Source organism: Lissotriton vulgaris, chromosome 3_1 (assembly GCF_964263255.1).
Source record: "Lissotriton vulgaris chromosome 3_1, aLisVul1.2, whole genome shotgun sequence".
Lineage (NCBI taxonomy): Eukaryota > Metazoa > Chordata > Amphibia > Caudata > Salamandridae > Lissotriton > Lissotriton vulgaris.
This window is the reverse complement of record NC_141689.1, coordinates 321,845,351-321,866,221: the sequence shown is the minus strand read 5'-3', so window position 1 is coordinate 321,866,221 and position 20,871 is coordinate 321,845,351. Positions and strand designations below refer to the sequence as shown.

The following is a 20,871-nucleotide window of genomic DNA, read 5'->3' as shown; positions in this document are numbered from 1 at the left end:
CTTCTACTAACAATACATACCGTTTAAAATGGAAGCGATTCTGTATCGGGTGTCAGCAGAAGGGTTTTGACCCTTTTTCATCTCAACCTCTCCAAGTGCTTCGATATTTCCTGTCTTTGGCTAAAACGGGGCTGGCTCATTTATCCGTAAAGGTTCATTTGGCGGCAGATTCTCGCTAGAGACGCACTGCATCTGGACCTTCTCTCTGGTGAGCCAGGATTGTCAAGCAGTTTCGCAAGGGCCTCTTTAGAGTCTTTCCTCCAGTAAGGCCTCCTCCTCCTATGTGGCATTTGAATTTGGTTCTCACCCAGCTGATGAAGCACCCCTTTGAGGCGATTCATCGAGCAGATCTGAAATTCCTCTCTTGGAAGGTGGCACTTCTCCTAGCTCTCACTTCTGCAAGAAGAATGGGTGAGTTATAGGCTCTGACGATCCAGGAACCCTTCTTTCAATTTAAGAAAAATACAGAGATTCTAAGGAGTAATCCAAAGTTCATACCTAAGGTGCCTTCGGACTTTTATTTAAATGAGCCAGTGATTCTTAAGGCTTTCTACCCTCAGCCCTCTACACCGGCGGAAAGAGCACTCCACTCTCTGGATGTGCAGAGATGTTTGAAGTTCTATCTGGACCGTACTAAAGAATTCCGAAAATCTTCTCAACTGTTTGTTTCGTTTAGCGCTCCCCGCAAGGGCTTGCCCCTGTCCAAGCAGGGGATTGCTTGGTGGGTGGCTAGTGCTATAAGTTCTTGTCATTCAGCAGCGGCAAACCCCTGGAGGGTAGAGTCCAAGCACATTCAACAAGGTCCGTGGCTTCTTCTACGACCCTCTTTGCTGGGGTCCAGATGAAAGATATCCGAGGGAAGCAACTTGGAGCAGCACACACACCTTCACAAGACATTACTGCCTGGTAGCCTCGACACGGGAAGACACGGCTGTAGGCCAGGCAGTACTGAGGAACCTCTTCCATTGAGTGGTGAGCTTTCCTTTATTCCCTCCTTCCTTTCTTTCTTGTTATTGGCACATTTTCATTTGGGGTTTTATATGTACATTTGCTATTTATTCCTAATGTTAGTGCACTGTTTTTAATGTTTTTGCTTGAAGCATTCTTTAAAAAAAAAAAAGAGAGGAGAGGGAGACACAACAATGAGAGAGCAAAATGTGCTTCTGACTGCTAGCTACTCTGATACAAGCTATGAGAATCTATGAAAGTTCCAATACTGGAGTAAAAAAACAAGTTACTTACCTGTAACTTTGGTTCTCCAGTATTGTTAACTTACATGGATTCCCATGCGCCCACCCTCCTCCCCTGGGAAATCTCAGCCTTCAGCATGTTTTGTTATACTGTTACACAACGGCTACGAAAATCTGAGGCTCTGAGGTTCTCTCAGGAGGGTTCTATGGGGTGAGGCTAATCTGATTGCCTGTTGCATTAGTTTGGTCTCTTTTACAAAGAGAGGTGAATATGCTACAAAATGAGATGAGGCCGAGGCCTTTTCTTTCTCTTTTGTACCTACTGCTATGTTATTTTGGTTACAGAGACTCCCATTCCGATGACGGGGAATGATACAAGCTATGGGAATCTATGAAAGTTACCAATACTGGAGAACCTAAGTTACAGGTAAGTAACTTGTTTTCTTCCTCTTCAAGCGTGCCAGTGAAACGCATCCCCGGCCGCTTCGGTGCAGAGCTGCTTCACCCGTATGAACTGCGGGACGCCTGAAAAGAAATCTAACCAGCTTTGTATGTGGACTCTTTATGCAGAAGACTACAATAGTTCTTTTATCTATTCCGCTTGTTGAACCCAAGTGAGAATTTCATTGTATCATCAGTTTGGCAAACCTCCAAGAATGCATTCATTGTTTTCATTTTGCAGTTTTATATAGCGCAAACTTGACCTAAAGGCATCAGAGTGCTTTAGCATTGTGCTACATTACACAAGGCATTTTTTTGGGGGGGAAGGGGGGAATTAATTATTTCCTCAGAACCACCGGATGTTGAGCAAACGCCCCTGGTTCCCCAGCCCCAAAGTTGGCAGCTCTGGACAGGTCACATCAACAGAGTGGGCAATAGCCCTCACTCACATGGACGTGACCTGGCCTTGGTGTTCAGAGCACAAGCTGCCAGACCTCAGAGTCGCACTCACACGCTCCTTAGTCACACACATACACACACACGTTTGATTGTTTAATGTTTCAAAAGCGCCCAGGTGCTCGGGCCTACTCATCAGGAGAGCAAATGTCGACCATTTTGACAAGTGTAAATGTGCTTCACAGGGCGCTAACCAGCGGCTGTAGCCCTTCCTTTTTTTTTTTTTTTTTTTAATAAAAATTTTTATTTCCATAATTTGCACAATTTACACATCATACCATTTATACATTACATATCCTGCATTTCATATTATTTGCCTATAAGGTAAAGCATGGGAACACGAGAATGAAAAAGCCAAACACCAAAAAAAATACAAAAACACAAAAGAATAGCCCTTAGACTTACTGAGACCCCATATTCTCTTTCCATCTAGTTATGGGTTCCCATATTTTTAATCCTCTCATTTTACCCCTTATCCCTTTTCTGGAATAAATAGGCTTCTCCAGATTGTAGGCTGCTAACAAATTAGCCAGCCAGGTTTGCATGGTGGGTGGGTTTTTATCTAGCCATGCTCTAGCTATAGTCAGTCTATAAACTGCAGCAGCCACAAAAATAAACTCTTTATGTGGTGTATTTCCATCCTGATCCAACCCCAACAATAATACTGATGGTGTAAGGGTTATACGTAACTTCAAAGTCCTATTTAAAAATCGTTCAACATTTTCAATCAGTGTGTACAGCTGTGGACAAGTAGCAAAGACATGTATTATATCCGCCTCCGGATGGTTGCACCTTGCACATGTAATGCCCGTGGTTCCTCCCCATTTAGCTATTCTAGCTGGGGTAAAGTATAAGAAGTACAGAGTTTTAAAATGCTGTGATTGTAGGGGCGCCGAACATAAAACCATACGTGCAAGCTCAAGTGACTCTTGAAATAACTCCTTTGGAATACCCAGTTTAGCTGTCCATTTGTTGCTGAATTTCTCTATATCGGCTACTCTTCCTTTCACCAGGCATGCATACAGGCTCCTAATTGTACAATCTCCAGAGATTTGTATTTTCTCTAGAATTTCATTCCTCTGAAATCCTACAGGCCCTCCCTGTTTTCCACCCAAAAAACTCCTAACCTGGAGATATTTAAAAAAGGATCTCCCATCAATGGCAAATTTCGTCACTAGATCTGTGAACTGTAGCATCGCTTCACTCCCTCTGAGGTCCCCAATCTGACTAATTCCCCTTTCAGCCCAACCAGCCATTGTGCTATATGCAAAAATTGCTGCGGGTAGTGACCTATTCTTGTACAATCTAACATATCTGTTAAACCTGCCGAGGCCTGATTTCTTTAAAAAAACATTCCAGATTCTAACGGCAGCACTTAGTGTTTTAAACCTGGTCCTTTTGTAGTACCCATACTCCATACAATTTAAAAAACAATTTTCAACTTCTTCACCCAGAACAGCCTTATAGATTTCTGTCGACATACTTGTAACTTTTTGTGTCTTACCCCCTCCCCCAATTAGCCCCTGCATATACTGTAGGGCAGCAGCCAGATAATACATCCTGAAATCAGGGACCCCCCACCCCCCTTCTTCTCTTGGGAGAGCCATAAATCTATAAGCCCTTCTCGTCTTACCTTGCGCCCATATGAATTTATTCAGAATAATCTCTAATGAGTTAAACCACTTATTCTCAAAGAGAAGGGGAATGGCTCTGAAAAAATAGAGGAACTTAGGAAGAATTGACATTTTGATAACATTTGTGGTTCCTACAAGAGACAGATGTAAATTATTAAGTCTTTCCAAATCATTTTTGACTTTTGCCAATAGGGGGGCGATGTTAATTCCCACAACGTTATCAATATCTGCCGAAATAGCCACCCCTAAATAAACTGCCGAAGTAACCACATGCGGATCATTACAATTAGAATATCCATTTTCTACAATCTGGGTCTTTGCTTTATTAAGACTATACCCAGAAATTTGCCCAAATAGCTCCGCTTCCTGTTCAACTTGACCAATTGACACATGGGGGTCAGAGGTGAGAATTGCCACATCGTCGGCATAGGCTAGGGATTTGACAACGCACCCATTCACTCTAACTGGCGTAATCAAAGGATTGCCTTCTAATCTACGGAGCAATGGTTCTAAATACAGGGCGAATAGGAGTGGAGATGAAGGGCACCCCTGTCTTGTCCCCCTTCCTATAGTGACATCTGCTGAATATCCTCGGTTAACTCTGATTCTGACTATTGGATCAATATATAACCCCTGTATAGCCCTAATAAAACCCTCACCTATCCCCGACCACCTCAAAGTTTGCCATAAATACCTCCATGAGACCCTATCAAATGCCTTCTCGGCGTCTAAGAATAGTGCTGCCATCGGGTCTCCCAGTCCACCTGCAGCATCAAACATAGTTAGAACCGTCCTGATGTGCTGCGTTGTCCCTTTTCCCGGTATAAATCCATGTTGGACGGGGCTTACCAAACTCTCAATAACCCCTGATAGCCTTGTAGCTAATATTTTAGAGTAGACCTTGACGTCAGCATTCATTAATGTGATCGGTCTATAAGATCCAGTATTTTTTGGATCTTTCCCTTTTTTAAGAATTACAATAACATCTGCCCCTCCCCAGGACGGGGGAGACCCATCTCCTTTTTGTGCTGAAATCATAATATTAAACATATCGCTACATAACACATCCTTAAATACTTTATAAAACTCCACAGGGATCAAGTCCGGCCCTGCGGCTTTGCCTGATGGCAGGCTATTCAGTGCTGTATTAAACTCATCTAATTGTATTGCCATCTCAAGTTCTTCTCTTCCATTTTCAGACAATTTACAGGACTCAACTCCCCTTAAGTATCTCTCAATATCTGTAAAACTCTCTTCCTTCTCTGGAGTATATAGGGATGCGTAGTACTCCCTAAAGACCTCTCTTACTTGTTCTGTCTCGCTTACCAAGTTACCCTGTTTATCCTTAATTTCTTTAATATCAAAAGTAGCAAGTCTCTGTCTTGTGCGAACCGCCAATATATGCCCTACCTTCTCACTTAATTCATATGCGCTCTCCTTTTTAGCCAAATAATTACTTGCCTCCTTCTCTGCAATCCATTCTACTGCTTCTGCTTTCACAGCTATAATCCTATACAAATGTGGCTCTACTGGAGCATTCTGTATTAAGGCTATAGCAAGATCTTCTTCCTCTTTTATCAATCTCACTCTCACCTCCTCCAATCTCGCTTTCTCCTTCTTTTGTTTTGTTAATACATAACTAACTGTCTCCCCCCTTACTCCCGCCTTGAAAGCGTCCCAGACGATACCTAAGCTGGCAGATCCTCTATTAATTTCCCAATAGAATTTTATCCATTTTTCCATGTGACTTCTATATGCGTCATCTGTTAGTAAAGATCTTTCAAATGTCCATTGTGTTCTCATTTTCTGACCCTGTCCTAATTTAATAGTTATAATCAATGGACTATGATCAGATATTATCCGAGGTTGTTTCTCAATTTGGACATCCTGAAATATTGTCCTAGAAATTAAAAAGTAGTCCAACCTAACCAAAGACCTATGCGGGGCCGAAAAATATGTGCTACCATCTACCTGTTGTTGTGAATTAATCCAAGGATCTACCAGGGAATTATGTGTCACCAAATCTACTAGAGCCTTATATACTTTCTTCTTCCTCCCACCATAGTATCCACCCGTCTGCAAGCTAGAACCATCCGGAACATGTATGTTTAAATCTCCGCAACATACTATTGGCTCTGGCCATTGAGCTAATTCAATATCTAGGTATTGTAAAACATCAGGGTCATCCTCGGTAGAACCATATATTGACGTCAGTGTAAAAGTCTTTCCTTTAAAACAAATTTCAAGTATGACCCATCTTCCCCACTGATCTTCTTTCTTTCTTTTAACTGTTATCTCCCTAGTCTTTCCCAAAACCGCTACTCCTCTTGTTTTTGTCCCTTGTTTAGTATTAGCCAATAGCCTGTAGCCAAGCTGTTCCATTAAATAGCCTCTTGTACCTTCAATATGTGTCTCTTGTAAGCACACCAAGTCCAATCTCAAAGATTTTAGCAGTGCTGCCACCCTCAACCTCTTATTAAGACAATTAAGACCACAAACGTTAATTGAGGCAATTCTACACGTCATCGTACTTCCACATTTTCCTTATATGAAAAACTAACTTTTTTATATACCACATACTCTGGAATCTGTATGATGTGTAATTGTGCTGAGTCAAACATTGTATATCGTGCAGCAGTACTTCTTTCCCCCCCCCCCCTCCCCCCGCTCCCCCTCCCCACGGTTCCCACCCTGGTCTCCCCCCCCCCTCCACAGGCAAATAGGTCAACAGACCTATGTGTGACCGCTTTTGAATTGCGTCAGTCGCTTCCCCTCTCAGCCTAATCTCTTCACTTAGCTGAGTCCATGGTTCCCCTTATTGTTTATCCAATCTGTACTTATATTGTGACCCCAACTATCATATCCTAGTCATCAGCTTAAGCCCCCTTCCTGTTCTTCAACTCTTCAATGAACTGCTGGGCTTTAATTTCGGAAATAAACACTCTAGTTTTCCCCTTTGTTACAACCTTCAGTTTAGCAGGAAAAAGGAGGTATGCCTCTGACCCTAATGCCTGAAATGGTGCGATCAGCTGCCTGAGCCGCCACCTCCTCTCGACCGTGACATGACAAAAATCAGGCCTGGCAAAAAATGTAGTACCCTCAAATACCCTCTTACTGTCTGGTCTAGCTTTGGCAATAATCTCTTCTCTCAGCAGGTAGTTACCTACATTTATCAAGATCGCTCTGGGATAGGAGCCCTGTCCATCTTTCCTGGCCCCCTGTTTTAATGTAAAAGGATATCTATGCGCACGCTGTACCTCTTTATCCCACTGCCAATCTGACTCTGGAAAAGACCCTTTTAACAAGTTCACAACAAACCGCCTTGTGTCCTGCCCCTCAATCCCTTCTGCCACACCCAAAAGTCTAATGTTATTTCTTCTCTGACGATTTTCAAAATCTTCCAACTTCCATTGGAAGTCCTCCGTAAGTTTTTCTTGATCTGATTTAAAAGATTTGAAATCGCCCATCTCATCTTCCAGCTTGCCTGTCCGCTCTTCAGCCTCTGTTACTCTTTCAGCTAGTTCATCATAGAGCTTGTTCATTTTCCTCATTGTATTTTGTATTTTTTTAGCGTCCTGTCTTGCTCTACGGCTTTCTGCCCTGGCCTCCGCTTGCATCTGCTTGAGGGTATTAAACAGAAGTTCAGCTGGGAACTGATGGGTTGTATCAGAGCCTACTGAGGTAGGACCTGGGTTATTATCATCTACCTCTTGGTACGAATGTGATGTCGCTGAGTAATCCCATAATAACTTCTTCTGGGCCTCCTCAAACCCCCCTGCCAGCTGCCTAGATAATTGTAAGGACTTCCTTCTAAGGGTGGTATCCTTATCAATGCTTAAGTCTGAATCTGAATCTGATTGTTCACCCTCCTCCGAGCTGCCAGTGCTTGTTTGATCAGTGTCTGTCTCCTCATTCACTGAGAAAAAACAATCTCCCTCTGTCGATCCACCTTCAAGCTTGCCATCGCCATCACCAGCATCATTTTTACTTGTCAGGCTGAGAGAGCTTCCCCATGTTTTCAATGGCTCTAAACTTGCTAACTTCATTTCATTTTCCATGACCAGCAGAGCACCTAACATATCAGCATTACCCAACTCAGTCATGGGCCTGCCTTGACTTTCTTTGTTTCCCATATATTCTCCAGACTCAGCCTCAGCCTCAGTCTCATTAACAATTCCAGCGTTATTACCTTCTGGCTGCATTTTCCCTTCTCCAGTCTCAGTAACACTTCCTTCGATTTGCTGCAGCTTCTCTGGACGCATTTGCCCCTCTATCACTCTCGCTGCTGTGTCGTTAACGCTGGTTTCCTCACCGAGCTCTGCCTCGCCGCCGTGATCACGATTCGAGCGTTGCCTAGCAACCCCTGCTGTAGCATCGACTGCGTCCTCGAGGACGCTCTCCTGAGCGCCCGATTTTCCATTGTTTCCCTCAGGTCCCGTGAGTCTGTTAATTCCGCTGCTGCCAGCACTTCCCCGTCTTCCTCCCGGAGCCTGCACACCGTCCGTGCGTTGGAGGGTTCTCGGTGAGAAAGCTTCAGTCACGGTGCGGCTGTAGCCCTTCCAATGCAAATGTGTTTCAAAGAGCGCTAGCCGGCGGCTGTAGCGCTTCAAGTGCGCCTGTGTTTCAAAGAGCGCTATTTGGCAGCTGTAGCACTTCAAGTGCAAATGTGTTTCATGAGTGCTAGCCGGCGGCTGTAGCCCTTCCAATGCAAATGTGTTTCAAAGAGCGCTAGCCGGCGGCTGTAGCGCTTCAAGTGCGCCTGTGTTTCAAAGAGCGCTATTTGGCAGCTGTAGCACTTCAAGTGCAAATGTGTTTCATGAGTGCTAGCCGGCGGCTGTAGCGCTTCAAGTGCGCCTGTGTTTCAAAGAGCTCGAGCCAGTGACTGTAGTGCTTATTGTGCAGAGTTTTCAAACGAGGGGTTAATAGTGATAAGCAAAGCTTTCTCCTACAAGTGAGCAGTTTGTGTTATGTATTCTGGTGTGTTTGAGTACTGAGATCTCTCTCTCTCGTGTGCGTATGTACGTACGATAACAGCGAACTCCGTATGTCCTAGTGAAAAGGGGGACCCTGCGGACATTTTTCAAAACCAACATATCTGCGCTCGTGGCTGGACTGGGTGGGTGCAGGAGGGGCTGCCTCCACTCTGGCCCCGGTAACCCCAACAACTACCAGGACCTGCAGTCGCGGTGAGTTCTGCCCCGACACCAGGCACTGCGATAGAAAGGTCCTTCCCAGTGATTTCCGCCCCAGCCCCTCCGACACTCAGTGCATGGATAAAACATCAACAATGGCAATACACAAACTGTCACTGCAGGGTGCATTTCTCACGCTAAGGTGAGCACCTCCTTCCAAGTCATTATCGGCAGGATTTTCAGTCCCGACATTCTGTGTGCTCCCCCAGTGCAGTCTGTGCGCTGTATTCCTGCTGTGCTAACATTAAAGTAAACAGACTAACACACCCAATAGTACTGACCTGTAGGGTAAAAACTCAGGAATGACAAGAGTGTTTGTAATGTGGAAACAGACATGGTAATAGTGCGCCCGCGCTGGGTAAATTAGTAACAGTAACCTGGTCCTGGAATGCGTTTAGGATTTCAAAAGGGTTTTTTTTGTTAAAGATATTTTTATTGAGAGAATAGAAAGATAGAAAAAACATAAGAGAGAAGGGATGAAAGCACATGAATTGCAAATCAAAGAAGTGCCCACGCAGGGGCCAATGCAAAAGGCCGAGCAGCAGTAACAGTAAAGAAGGGCCGAACAGCGTCATCACTCAGGGCAGGAAAAAAGAGTTCAAAAAGAGTTAAAAAAATCTGCCCGGGACAATGTCAAGCCCCCCGAGAAAACCCGGAGGGGAAAGCCCGCACTGGCATCGGGCAAGGCTATCCAAGTCAGAGGCTTAGTCGACCAAGTCCATGTACGCCTCCAAGCGGTTCGGCCAGAAGGAAGACAACGCTACAAAGAAGACCATAAAAAATCAAATCGTCTACATCCCCCTCCAGAAAAGAAAAACCAACCAAACCCCCCCCGCCCCCCTATCCCCAGAGGCTCCAACCTCCCCGATACATCCTTCCCCCCCGTTGGTGGCAGCCTGACAACAACCATTCACACAAGCACAGTTCACACCTGAAACAGATGTAGGGCGCGTATGGTGGGTGGGCAAACCGCTGACGGCAACCCTCGAGAAAGAAAGCGGACCAGTGGGCCCCATCTGAAAGTAAAGTTCTTAAAGTTATTTCTGAAAATGTCCGCCATACGCTCCACACTCAGCAACCTCCACAACCTAGCGAACCAAAGGGAAAGAGCTGGGGCCTCCCTCTTTTTCCATGCAGCAGCCAGAGTCAATTTGGCCGCTCCCAAACAGAGCCAAAGAATGTGCTTGTCAGCCCTGGTTTGGTGCTCCAGAAGCGGGTCCCGAAGGCCCAGAAGCACGAAGCCAATGGAATCTGGAATCGGGTAGCCCAGGATCTCCCCAATATGAGACAGAATCTCCTCCCAATAGGGGCGTATGATGGGGCAATCCCACCAGATATGGCGAAAGTCCCCCAGGAGACCACAGCCTCGCCAACATCTGTCAGACGCGGAAGGAAAAATCCTTTTCAACCGGGTCGGATACAGATACCAATCTAGCATGGTCTTCATATGTGCTTCTCGCAGATCGACAGAATGATAAAATTTGTGCAGATCTTGCCAAAGATGAGACCACTCTTCGTCAGAGATATCCCGCCCCAGGTGCTCCTCCCACAAACCCATGTATCTAGGGCGAGGTGAGATAGCCATGGTTAACAGGAAATCATAGAGGAAGGAAATCACCCCCTTCATAGATGATGTGCGTGTGATGTAAGATTCTAAATCCGTGGGAGGCCTCGTCGCGGCGTCCCGTACCTCAGGGGACAATGCCCAATGCAGCAGCTGGGCGTGCCGGTAGCGCTCTGTAGGTGGCACTCATAGTCACGCATGCAATTTTGGAAGGTGAGCGGCTCATAGCCATGGAACAAATGTGTAAGTGCGTGGCAGCCCACCGCCTTCCACCCATCAAAGGGCCCTTCAACAAGAGCCGGCGGAAACGCTGGATTAAAGTGAATAGGTGTGAAGGGGGAAGGAAAGGAGGTCCATCTTTCATCACTAGAGACCGAATCCCAGACCTTCAGAGTGGTGCTCGTAGGGGTGCTAATGTATGCGTTGCGAGGCCGATCCCCCTTCGCCTTCCAAACCAGGTCCCATATAGAACGACCCGCCACACTCCTATCCATATGCAGCCAGTGCTTCTCCGACTCCATTTGGGTCCATTCAGCCAGCACCCGGAGTTGTGCCGCTTTGTAGTAAAGAAGCATGTCTGGAAGGCCAGCCCCGCCCTTCCTCAATGGACGGCGAAGCGTAAGAAAGGAGAGTCTAGCACGGCCCCCTTGCCAGATGTAACGCAGAACCATAGTCTTTAGACGTCGAAAAAAAAACCCAACCAAGGTAATGGGGAGGGCCTGGAACAGATAAAGAAGCTTGGGGAGCAGCGTCATCTTGACAGCATGCACGCGACCCAGCCAAGAGATAAACATAGGCTTCCATCGATTTAGCTCAGCCTGTATCTGAGTCAGCAGAGGAGGGAAGTTAGCCGCATACAAGGTGGCGATGGAGGAGGTCAGCCGGACCCCGAGATATTGTATGGAGGAGCTAGACCAGGACAGGGGCGTAAGCGGTCGAATGCGCTCTACCTCAGAGGGTGGAAGCGTGAGATTGAGAATGTATGATTTGCCGGGATTCACCCGAAAACCCGCCACTGCTTCGAACTGGGATAGCACGTCCTGCACCCGCGGGAGGGAAGTCCCGGGGTCAGCTAGCGACAAAAGGACATTATCAGCAAACAAAGATATTTTGTGCTGTTCCCCCGAAAAGGGGAGGCCCACAATATCTGGGTCCTCTCGCACCCTAATGGCAAGAGGCTCAATGCTGAGCTCAAAGAGTAAGGGAGATAGGGGGCAGCCCTGCCTTGTGCCTCGGGAATGAGCAAAAAAGTGTGAGACATGACCATTCACCATAACTCTCGAGCGCGGGCCATGATAATTGGCCCGAAGCATGTCTATAAATTTGGGAGAAAAGCCAAAAGCATGTAGAGTACCAAAGAGAAAGTCCCAGTCCACCCGATCAAACGCCTTTTCAGCGTCAAGGCCTAGCAGAACAGCTGGAATCTTAAAGCGCTCAGCTTTCTCGATCAGATGGATCAGCCGTCTAGTGTTATCATGGGTCTGACGACCCTTTATAAAGCCTGATTGATCCGGATGGATGAGGGCAGGCATAAGGTCCTTGAGCCGGGTGGCTGGGATAGAAGAATACAGTTTGGCATCAACATTCAATAGGGCTATGGGCCGGTACGATTCACATTTAGAGGGGTCTTTCCCCGCCTTGGGAATGATCGAAATTAGAGCCTCCGCCATAGTGCCCGAAGTATGGCCCACCTCCCTCATGTTATTGAAAAGAGTCACCAAGCGGTCTCCCAACTCGGATGCGAACGTCTGATAGAAGGAAGCCGTATAGCCATCCGGGCCCGGGGCCTTTTGCGGTTTGAGGGACCGAATGGCTGAGAGCACCTCCTCCCTAGTAAAGGGGGCCTCCAAGAGCTCGTTCCATTCCTTGGAGACCTGCGGAAGCGACAGGGCCTCCAAGTATGCTCGCTGAGCGTCCGGCACCAAGCGGTCCGCTGAGTATAGTGCGGCATAGAAGTCGCCGAAGAGCTCTGCCTTAACCGCATCCCTGTGTTCCACTACCCCGGAGGGGGTCAGAATGCCACCCACATATTCCCTCTCACGTTTATCACGGAGCTGCCGTGCTAGGTGCTTCCCCACTTTGTTGCCCTGAGCATAGGAGAGGCGCCGTAGGCGCAGGAGGGTATATTCAGCTCGATTATTATAGTGCGCCCTAAGCTTCCCCCGCACCGCAGCAAGAGGGCGAAGGGTCTTTCTAGAAGGATTCTGCTTATGCACAGTTTCCAACGTCGTCAGTTCCGCCTCCAGCGCCTCCCTCTCCTCGCGACGAAGCCTGTTCAGGGCGGAGTTCAATGCAATGCACGTGCCCCGTGTCGTCGCCTTGAAGGCGTCCCATTGGGTGAAGACCGAGGTGTCACCAACCTTATTAAGCTCAAAGAACTCACCAATGGCCGCCCTAAGCTTATTGCAGGATTCCTCATCCCGCGTAAGGGATGCCGGGAAATACCATTTGCGGTGAGGGGACGACTCTGGGGCCCAGATCAAGCACGTCGCCAAAAGGCTACGATCAGAAACCGAAAGTGGAAAAATGTTGCTATCGCGCAGGTCGCCCTGTAGAGATTGATGCACAAAAATATGGTCAAGACGGGAATATGTGTGGTGAACATGCGAATAGAACGTATAATCCCTAGTGCGGGGGTGGAGGGAGCGCCAGCTATCAATAAGGCCCAGACTCAACAAAGTATCACGCAGCTCCGGGAAAAAGAGACCCGTCTCCGTCCTCTGTTGATGTGAACAGTCAAGACTTTTATCCCAAACCAAATTGAAATCCCCCATCACAATCAACGCTCCCTCCCCGAAGTCCCCAATCACTCTCAGAAGAGCCTCAAGGAACCCATGTTGGCCCGTATTTGGAGCATAAACAACCACCCATGTACAAAGCTTACCCATGAGCATACCCTTCACCATCAACCACCACCCCTCCTTGTCCCTTCCGCACCCCCACAGGCTGAAATTGAAGGGAAGAGCGGAACAAAAGCGCAACCCCACGGTGCTTAGTAGTGGCTGAGGATTTATAAATCAGGGGATACTGCCTGTGCTTAAGTCTAGATTCATCTTTACGGGCCAAATGAGTCTCCTGCAGGCCCACCACATCTAGCTGATGATCAAGAATATACTTTCACACTTTCTGGCGCTTTTGAGGAGAATTGAGGCCTTTAACGTTCCAGGAGCCTATCGTAACAGGCGACATCGAGTCCAACACCCCCCCCCATCGCTCCAATCAATGCAGCCCACCGCCAGATACAAACCAGACATACCACAGCCATACCAGGTCCCCAGCCACCACCACCGGGATCCATCCCCAACAAGCCTACCTAAACCCACAGGAGCCTCAGAAACAGAACATAAAAAAGGGAAAGCAAAAAGTAGAAAGAGAACATTGAAAGTCGGACATGACCGTAAGGGTCGGGGGTAGAAGACCCTGGTAATGCCCCCCCCGAATCCAGGGTCGGGGTAACCCTCCAGCGGAGAACTGTCCCACAGAGTACCTGAGATGGTAGAGCCCCCCGGCTCCCACGAGCCGCTGTTGAGGGGGCCTAGGCCGCCGAGGAGCTGTCCACTCGGCTCGACTCAGTCACCTGGGCCACCGAGGCCAAAGCTTCTCCCCTTTCACTCTGGCTTGCCGATGGAGATGGCCCCTCTGCTACGCCATGTCGGCCCACTCTTTGCCATGCTGGGGATCGGGAACGGCGACGTCTTCTTGGAGAGGCGCTGGCGTCCGCCGACGCAGATGTTTCCTCCATTCCGAGCAGCTCCCTGGCGGCTGCTAATGTTTGCACTTGCACCAGCCTATTTTGCCACCGGAAGATAAGCCGAAAGGGGTGACCCCAGGAGTAGGACACCCCGTGCTCCCTCAGGAAGGCCGTGATCGGGCGGAAGTCCCGTCGCTTTTGCAGGGTGGAAGCCGCCAGGTCTTGAAAAAGTTGAGGGCTGTGCCCACGAAAAAGCAAGTTGTTGGTATTCCTCGCCTTCCGCAAGATCGTTTCCTTCAGCTGAAAGTCGTGGACACAAACCAAGATGTCGGGAGGCGGCGAGCGCGCGCCACGTGGCAGGCCCACCCGATGTACTCTGTCCATCTTGACTTCATTGCGATCGTCCTCCGCCAAAATGTGCAAAAAGAGAGCCTCCACATATTCCCGCAGGTTTCCACCGTCTCCATCCCACGGCACCGCTCGTATTCGGATATTATTGCGACGGGACCGGTTTTCCAAGTCCTCGCAGTGGGTCTGGAGGTCCAGATTTTGCTCGCGGAGCTGGAGCAAATCTTGCTGTAGTTGATGGACATCCCCACTGAGGCCCAAGTCGTGGTCCTCTAAGATCGCTACACGCTCGCCGATGCCGTCTACATCACGGCGGACCTCACGGAGGTCGGAGGCTAGTTGTGCTTTCAGCTCCGTAATATCCTCCTTGATGAAGGAAAAAAGCTCAATCAGGAAGGCCTTCGTGACCGGGCCATCAGCGTCGTCTTTGGTCGGCGACTTGCTTGGGCCGGGGGGCGATCCAGATGCCCCCTTGCCGGGACCATCCTTCCCCGGTTTATTCAGGCGAGACCTCGTCGACATGATGCGACACCTCAGCTCAGATGGTGAGAGGCAAGATGGCACCACCTCTCCGTCCGTGCGTCTTCTGCGCGGTCCAGCAAAGCTCCAGACAGGCCGGCGCCTCCTCGTCACCTCCGCTCGGCGACAACAGCCAGCTAGGACGCCGGGATCACATGCAGGCTCGCCACAATCCCAGTGGGGGGGACTCGCAAAGCAAGCGCTCCACTCGGTAACTTGCAAAAGTCCCGAGTCCCCTCGTGTGAAGAGTCGATGTCGCCCAGACAGAGCCCCATAGGCCGCTCTGGTGCTCGTGCGTCACCAAAGTAACACCTCGGCTAAGTCCGCCGTCCCATGTCGTAGCTCGACGGGAGAAGGAGCAGACCAATGCAGGACACCTCAGCGAACCCAGGAGAGTCAGAGCCGAGGCTGAAATCGCCCCAATGCCGCTAAACAAAGCTATGAAAGGCTCGGGTGCCAGAGGAGCTCGCAGGCACGTCTTACTCCGTCGCCATCTTGGCCACGCCCCCCTCAAAAGGGTTTTTAAGTCAGGGAAAAGGGCGCACTGCTAGAGGTGGACGCAAAAAGGTCTGGAAATCTTGGGTTAGAAAGTGGTGCAGAAAGGGTGAGGGGATAAGCCCTGTAACCCCCCAAATTTTGTGTTGTCAAAGGCAGGCACACTAGAAATATGCAACAAAATACCCTTGCACACAAACGTTACATATAATATGATGTGTCAGTGTAGACACTTGTACAATTAGAAACAAAGCCTGTGGACAAACAAGAAATTCATCAACTGGTTCATAAGAAATGCAGTGTTTAATGTTCTTTAAAGCAATCCAGCCGACACGTGTTTCGTCTCTAATGGGATAGTTCTCCCGCGACTCCTCAGGGCTATGATGACAAGATCAGTCTCTAGGGAAGCCGCTCCGCCGGTGGTAATTCCGACCTGGCAGGGCCCAGAACTCAAATGGCGTCGTGTTCGCAGCGCTGTTCGTGAGAGAAGACGTGTGTGGAATCCAATCTGCGATTGTTCCGTGTTCCGGGTTATCCGTCCCTTCCAACGCCGTATTGATTGACGCTTTGACAACTCCTTTGAATTCTAATTTAACTAAGTTTGTTTGGACAGCATTACCTTCAGACGGTGGACAAATTGAATCCACCAAGGTGTACGCTTTCCTAGGACCCGGGGACACTGTTGACTCCACCCTAGACCGGGTCCCTCTCCTTCTACGCGTGTACTACGCCATTTGAGTCCTGGGCATGTTTTGTAGATCCAGCACTCCAGAATCTTGGTTGGACACCACTGGTGAAGTAGGTAGAATTATATTTTTGATACACTGGTTACATACATTTTTATGATGCAGCTTGCATTATTAAGTATCTCTTTTTTAATAGGATGTGAGTAACAATGTTTCACTAAAAATAATTCAAATGAGTGATTGAAGAATATTATAAAAAAGTACCCCCATATTCCCAAGATTTGTTTAAACTTAATCCTTATACTTCTAAGCACCCAGTCCTGGATTCCCAAAGCCTGAAACCTACTCCTGTAAATTACCTCCTGTGTGTGGCACAGATCTCTGACTCTGGCATTCCCAAATCCCAAAGGCACTCCAGAAAAATCTATAACAGTCTTAAATTTCAAGACTTTCTCCAAGTTTACTTTTTAGGTCTCACCTAAGACAACCTGCATGCACTGTCGCTTGGGAAAGATATTGTTTACTACAAAGAGCTTGGAGCCTGCACATTGCTTACCATTCGTTGGCTTCATGACACTCTTATTTTCTCCCTCCTAACGGTCCAGCTCATGCGAGTTCCACTTCCTCTTCTTTCATCTGTAGCATGGACCAAGTACTGATTCCTTCACTTTGATCAGTGTCCTTCTGCTGCTCACGCTGTGATTTAGGTACTATTTGTTTCTTCTTCGTCATTGTCTGAGTTGCTTCTTCACTCCAGCCTCCTACACTTCTGTTGTCTGCGTTTCTTCTTACCTCCCACCCTCCAGTTGTCTCTGTCTGGCCACCACCCACCATTAGAAGAAAAAAACACTACAACGCCACAAGCTTGGGCCACACCACTGCACCTCTTGTCCCTCCGTTGACCAAGTTGCTTGTTATTTACCGATCTGCAGTTGCCATCCAAACTGTTTACATTATGTCTGTCTTGAAAGCAAAAACTAAAATGACAGAAGCTATAGTGGTGAGTGGGGATCATGTTTAAAAACAAAGTGCATTCTCTAGAGCAGCAAGCATGCCGCTGCAGGCTGCCTCGCTTCGCACATTCCAGGTGTAGGTGTGACTAAATAATGTTCTTGCCCGATAACATGTTCTGCAGTTAGATTTATTACCCTCCTTCCAGATTCCCTGACCTCTTGTTGCCAGATCCGATAACCATATCTGCTTTCTGGGGGAGTGTTTTGTGCTCAGAAGTGTCTGGTCTTGATTTTGGGCTAGCAACATTTATGTTGCTGAAAATGGAAAGCATTATGGGAAGTATTTAATTAAGAGATTGACGCAGTGCCGCAAGATGTCTTCTGCCACATCCTTTTTGATGTCGTGATTCTAGGCAGTTAGTGCTCTGTGAGAACTTCCTGCTCATGCGAGATGTCCACATGTAGCAGAATCCTTTAGAGATTTGGCCTCGGTCACCTTACTGAGATTGTCAGATTGACCACTCAAATATATTCACTCGACTCACCGTTACCTCTAGGAAGACGGCTTAACTAGGGGCAAAAAATTGGAAGTAGCCGATAAGATGTATATTCTTGTTGAACTTATTAGTCTTTTTTCAAATATATTTTATAATTTTGTTCTTATCTAAGAAGTGTGCATGAAACCATCCAGTGACCAGGAATTGGCAGTCAAGTGGGCCCTCAGCCAAATACTTTCTATGTCACGCCTACCAGACAATGCAGGTTATCTGTGTGCGAAAGACATATTGTCGGCTTACCAAGAAGATAGAGGGCCTTGCACCTTGCCTGTTTTTTGCATGCTTTAAAAATTATGTGGGAGTACGCGTCACATGTTTTTTTGTATCTCAGTCATGCTGCACAGCATTGCTAAAACCCAGTAGCAAAGCCAATAGTTCCCAAATTCGAGACATGTTGATTTTGCCAATGCTTGCTTTTTATAAGTTTAGAAATCAGTATGAGCGATTCATGCAAAATTGTGAATAAGCACAATTAACTTTCTTTTGACCTCAATTAAATATGGGTATTGCACGGTCTCTTTTCCCATCACAGGAGTAGATTGGGGTTTGTTTCCATGGTGAAATCAAAACTGCTAGCACAAGGTGGATTTCATTGATGCAGACTTCCCACCCAGGTAAATTCAATTTACAACTTTTAAAATGTTTTTTTTTTTAAATAAACAAATCTTGAATTTGTAGATTAGGAAGAAGCCGGCAGTTGCCAATATATTTTTTGTGTGCACCCAAATACTACTTGGGAGAGCAAACAAGTTTGTAACTCGTGACTCCATTGCTTTGTAAACTCAAAGAATGGATCTTGCCACTGAAGGATTTCTTTCCATAATATGACTAGCGAGTCGGCATTATTTTTACTGCTGGCATACACGAATATTTATTATTATTTTTCGCTTTGGTGTACAAGGTTTTGCTACTGTTCAGAAATGAAGCCAGCGGACCTGTCCATTTGTAGTGCCATGGTGTGTGTATTTTTTCCCAACTCATGCAAAGTTATAAATTCCTTAATAAACACTGGAGGACAGAGAACACTGCTTGGAACTGCCAGAGAAAGTCTTTCCTAATGGCACTTACTGGTATCTCCTCTTGAAGAACACTGAGTCAAACTCCTCAGAATGCAAAATAACCTTTCGGCCTAGCTCTGAGCAGGTTATAAATAACAGTGGAAAGGAGCAGGGTGTTGGGCAGGGGCTGAGGAGGGTGTTGTGGGGGTACACGGGTAGCACACTGTCTGGGATTAGAGCTCACAGACACCATTCACTGCCCTCCTCCCCAGTGCTAAAAGGGGTGGGTAGAGGCTGGGCTTCGCCCTGCCCAGAGTCACTGCATGTCTCCCACTCATGGTTTTTCAGGGTGGCACCGAGACCAGTGGTTCCATACAAATAATTATTTTGTGCTCAGATACATCCTACATCTTGTAGTGAGGTCATAAGTGGACCAGGCCTTTCTGTATTCGTGCTGGCTCAGCACAGTGCAGCAGTGCCGACAATGCTTCTTTGCACAAGTCGTTCCGGGAAATGGGAGTGATTAAAGCATATCAGCACAACATCTGTGATTTTATTTGACTCAAGGAATATGTGGTAATACTTGCTCAGTTTCTGTGTCTCCTCAGAACTCGTTACATGCTGGTAATGAATTCTTTAAGCATCTGCAGTCTCTTCCTCTTCCAACATTGTATGGGCATTTAAGGAAACCACAGTGGTCTAGTAAATGTTTACGGCTACAGAAAATCACAAAATCAAAGGAAGATGGGCCCTTCCTGACTCTAAATATATATATTTTTGTAGACAGCCATGCCTGATTAAGGAATTTAGTGACAAATGGAGACGAATATACTACATATCTATATTTGAGCAACATCTGAAGTTTTCAAAAACATATTTGAATGCACGTCTGGTTAAATATATTCAACTTCATACGTGTCACAGAAATGAAGGAACATTCCCTGCTTTCTTGGCTAGTCATACCGTACATGCGTGATGCCCCTTGATTCTACTGTAAACTGGTTGAATAGCAGGGTATGCTCAGACGTGAGTCCCTTGCTCACTTTGCCACTGGATTCAAGCAAGCTGGGCTGAAGACGGCTGGAATGCCAGAAACCGGTCCTAGGAAGCTTGTTTCCGGTCCAGGGAAGGCATGGCTTGGCAGTTCGGGCTGGACTGTTCCCATAAGGCACAGGGTCAGACTGATTTGCATATGGCCATGTCTGAACTGGGGTGGCAGAGTGGGCTAAAGAACGGTGATAGATTAAACCCAGATCTGTTGACTGGGTGTGAGTGTTTGATTGGTTCAGATGCTCCGGCCATCACCACCCCCTTTTGTACCGCTTTGTTCGCCATAAGTTGGCAGGGTATGCTCAGACGTGAGTCCCTTGCTCACTTTGACACTGGATTCAAGCAAGCCTGCCTGAAGACGGCTGTAATTCCAGAAACCGGTCTGGCAGAGTGGGCTAAAGAAAGGTGATGGATTAAACCCAGATCTGTTGACTGGGTGTGAGTGTTTGATTGGTTCAGATGCTCCGTCCATCACCACCCCCTTTTGTACCTGCAGCACTGATTATGCCACCCACTTCAGTAGCCCTTAAACATGGCTCAGCCCTGCCACTTCAGAGCCTCTGGCAGTTAACTTACTTGCCAGGCCCCCACCTTGCCTTTTACTACACACAAATCACCCCTAAGGTAGGCTATAGGCAGCCCGATGGACAGGGTGCAGTGTATTTAAAAGGTAGGACATGTACTTTTGAGATTTACATGTTGTAGTGAAAAACTGCCAAATTCATTTTTTACTACTGCAAGGCTTAATTCTCTCATAGGTTAACATTAGGATTGTCTTAAAACATCTTTTAAGTCTAATTTCTAATGGGGGAAAATAGAGATTTGGAGTTTGGTGTCTCCGGTGAGTTTGGATTTTAAATTGTAAGTCTGAAAATGCCACTTTTAGAAAAATGGAATTTTCTTACTTTAACCATTCTGTGCCTCTATCTGTCTCTGAATACAGGTCTGGGTTGGGAGACAGATGGGCTTTGTGGATTCCCTCTATACAGTCACACAAAGGGAGCTGGGGTGTGACACTTGCATCAGGCCGATGGACCTTCCTGCGATAAATTGGGAGGGAGGAGCTGAATAGGGCTTTGTCTGTCCCCACACCAAGA

The 20,871-nt window shown here is 47.2% G+C and overlaps 1 protein-coding gene across 4 annotated transcripts in view; it reads left to right on the top strand.

Moving 5' to 3' along the window:
* Nucleotides 1-20,871, top strand: part of PRLR (prolactin receptor) — a 570,112-nt gene that overhangs the window by 321,100 nt on the left and 228,141 nt on the right. Inside the window, exon 3 of one of the 4 annotated variants that reach the window (XM_086960520.1) lies at nt 18,259-18,340. The exons of the other annotated variants lie outside the window; for them this stretch is intronic. The gene's annotated coding sequence lies outside the window, so the exon portion shown is untranslated. The remainder of the gene's footprint in view (nt 1-18,258; nt 18,341-20,871) is intronic. 4 annotated transcript variants of the gene reach the window in all.